Raw genomic sequence first — 3,900 nt, 5'->3', positions numbered from 1 at the left:
GGTACTTGAAGCATCATAAAAGGCAGAGAAAGCATTAGCTGGCAGTCATGCAGTCCTCTATGGCAAAGTCCTTTGCTACTTTCTTCAGCTCCTCAGAGGTAGTCTAACAGTAGCATCTGATCCAATAATTGGAATTGCTGTTGCACAAAGATGTGATAACTGGTGATATGGTTCCCCAAGGTACCAGCAGAACAGAACTTCGTAAGAACTCAATCTTAACTGTCTCTTTCTCAGATGGAAAGATACAGCCAGCTCTTGGGCCTTTTAATTAGCCCAGAACCTACCAAAGATCCAGGATGCCAATCTAGACAATCCCCAGAAGAGAGTACAAGGCAGGAGAATGAACCTTCCTCTCCAGTTCTGGAGAAACACCTCCCTCAATCCTTGTGCAGAAGAGTGGGCACTCTCGGGCAACCAGACCTGTACCAGTGCTGAGGGACTAATACACCTTCTAAAGAGAACAATCCTCCTGGAGTCCTTAGAATCAGTGGCACAAGAAAGATGGAGATGCTTGGACCTGACCTGGTGGGATCCGTGCCTTTGATATGCCTGGACATCCCCTGGATGTGTGGGGGTTCTGTTTCTCCTGTTGCGGTGCAGGGTTCAGGGTTTTTTCCCCTTGTGTTTAACGGTGGACAAAAGCAGAACCAATGCCTCCAGAAAAGGCCAGCTTAACAAGGGAGATGGAATCACAACCAGCCCAGCAGCAACAGTGTCCTCTTTAGATGAGGCTTATTTGGTACTGAGGAAGCTCCCAGTACCAAGAGCATCCCACCATCACCTGTTTCCTGCTTGAGAGCAACAACTGATGAAGGTCTCGGCACCAAAGACAACTTGCCACCAATAGATTCATGCTCTGGAACTTTTTCTCAGGAGTAGGAAAGCCTCTGAAGTCTAGCAGCCTTGGCCTCACCAGCAGAAGATGGCCCTGGCATTGAGAGCTTCCAGTTCCCCAGTTTAGGGGACTTTGAAGTCAAAGGGAATTTTACTCTGTCCCTTCAAGGTAACAGACCCTGATCCAAACATAAATCCAAGGGTGTGGGCCTTAAAGCTTCAGTCAGAGGAAGGTCTAGAGCCACCTGTGCCTGTCCTTACAGACCCTTTGGTCATTCTATTGTAGTTCCTTATAAGCTGCATATCTTCAGGAGAGATACAAATGAGAAGATGAGAGTGGCCATGTGGACCAGTCCAGGGAGGGCTTTTCATCTATAGAGCATGCTGGGAGCTGTGGGGGAGGGCAGGGGAAAGAAGCACAGAGATGTTTCTTGGAGAAAGGGGCAGATGGTGTTGCTGAGGCTGGCATCACTGGCAGATTGGACATGTGGGGTGGAGATAAGACATAAAAAGTGTGGGGGAAAGGTGCCCTGTGCTTATCCTAACGTGCTAGCCAACCTTTCAGAAACAAAGGGAGCAAGCTTATTGTTCTTTACTCACCCTCCTCTAACAAATTGAGAGCTCAGAAAAAGTTCTCCAAGTAACAGTTCCCCTGCAAACAAACTTCCAGCCACCCTCTTGCAAGAGAAAATCTGCTGCAAAAAGCAGCCACTTTGCCAAGCAACAGCACAGTGTAGAGAAAATTCCCACAAGCAGCTTTGTTGCGACTGAAGCAGCAACCTTGACCAGTCACTTCAGAGCCCAGTTACATCCATAATGATACTGTCTCCATCTTTCCCTTCTCCCCAGCATGAAAGATGAGTGGCTGTGTGGAACGAGTCCCCGAGCTGTGATGGGAATCGGTCTCGCTTGGCTGCAAAAAATATATATATCCCGGTATGGCTGTGATGAATCCTTTCATTATTCATCTGCAATCGCCCTGCTGCTGCTTCTGCTTCCCCCCCCCCTCATTTTTTAAATAAATAAAAATGAAAACAGATTAATGACAAATGCTGACCATGATTACTTTTAAACAGTCAGGCCTGACTGTGAAAGACGGGAGAGCATGAAAGGGGTGGACACAGTGAGAGAGGGGAAGACTGAGAAAGACCAAGCAGCAGATGGAGAGAGATAAAGAGGCTTACCCCCTCTTGGGCTAGCAGAGTGATCACTGGAGCAGGAAGATTTTGATGTGACAGGGCTCAGTTTGTTGCATCCAGTCAGCTCAGGGCTGGGAGAGAGAGTGCTGATCCAAAACATTTGGGACAATTAGCAGCCCTCACATGTGTGGCTGATTTCCATGGAGGAGAAGTTCAGAGATCTCAGTGAACGAGGAGGAAAGGCCACAGGACAAGGGGCATGGGAGGAAATTGCGACACAAACTCCTAGGTTGACTACCCCTGCTCTATACTTTCCTATGGCACACGTGCCAAAGGCAGCACGTGAGCTGATTTTCAGTGGCACTCACACACCCCGGGTCCTGGCCACTGGTCCGGGGGCCTCTGCATTTTAATTTAATTTTAAATAAATTAAACATTTAAAAAACCTTATTTACTTTACATAGAACAAATAGTTTAGTTATATATTATGGACTTATAGAAAGAGATTTTCTAAAAACGTTAAAATGTATTACTGGCACGTGAAACCTTAAATTAGAGTGAACAAATTAAGACTTGGCACACCACTTCTGAAAGGTTGCCAACCCCCTGGTATAGAGGCTGGAATTCATGTTTATTCTCGGTTGGGAGGCTGTCCAGTGTTATCTGATAGACCCTCGGACCCCAGTGCAGCTCGCAGTGATGAACCTGACTCAGAGAATCTTCTCTCTCAGACTAGGAGAGAAAGGCCCCAGTCCTTTCAGCATAGCAAAAGCCATACACAGTGGAGGCTTGGTGCATACTAGTGAAGTCTGCAGATAGTTTGTGACCTATCAGGCCATGGGCTGCATTGGTGAGTCAGTGCATCTGGAAGGAGGAGAACCTGGCCTTGTGACACCCGCTCCCTATTGGTTCCACTAATCAGAGAAATATGACAAGCCGTTTACTCACACAGCTCTCCAAGAAGCGTCATTGATTATTCCCAGGTAATGCCTCCCCTGTTGATGAAAGGAAGGGGTGGGAGGGAAGGGGCTGGAGATGGTATCCAGGCCCCAACAGGCAAAATCAACTCACTTCAGTGTTACATCTCATCTAACAACACCTTCTCCCCCTGGCTCCAAGCAGACAAGTCACCACCTGACTCACATAGGGCTCCAGATACAGAGGCCTTGCTCAGCGTGTGCCACTCATTTGGTTCCCAAACTGAATCCCGTCTTTGCAGGTAGTCAAATCATTTCCTGAACCTGTTTTGATGGCTGAACATCTGCTCTCAGAAAGGGCAGAACTTGGCCAACTCTGACTGCAGCCCGCTCTTGTGGCACCCTAAGGGCAGGAGCCAGAAGTGGCATGGACTGCAGCAGTCATCATGGCATCACCATAACAGCAAACCTGTACATAATTCTTTATACTTTCAGAACACTGTACTATCATTAACTAATGGACAGACACTATTCTCCCCCAGCTTGCACGTGGGACTCCTTGGTGAGAGGGGAGTGCATACAGGCTCCTCACACAATTATACAGACACTACCTCCCTCTTGTCCATCACAACTGACAACTCCACTGGCTGGCAACCCTGATGTTATTTTGAACTCCTTTCGCCTCTCCTCCTCCTCCTCCTCCTCCTCCTATCTCCTCTTCCTTCACCAACTGTCTAAGCTCTGTTCTCACTTCTCCCCATTTCTATCCCCTTCCACTCCAGCTCCCAAATCAGTCTCATTCAGCTCAGCTACCACAGTCTCCTCTTCTGGCTTCTGCGCTCCCCACCTCACTGCCCACTAGATTTACACAAGGGTAACTACATAGACTTCAGATTCACAGTGGTTAAGATAAGAATCAGACCCACAGTGGGTAGCATGGTTGAAAAACAATTAATCTGACTCCACTGCCATGGGCCTTCTACCATCATCATTTGCACCTGTGCTGAGTG

The sequence above is a fragment of the Natator depressus genome, chromosome 6 (assembly GCF_965152275.1).
Source record: "Natator depressus isolate rNatDep1 chromosome 6, rNatDep2.hap1, whole genome shotgun sequence".
Taxonomy (NCBI): Eukaryota; Metazoa; Chordata; order Testudines; family Cheloniidae; genus Natator; species Natator depressus.
The sequence above is the reverse complement of the archived record's forward strand: the minus strand, read 5'-3'. Positions refer to the sequence as shown.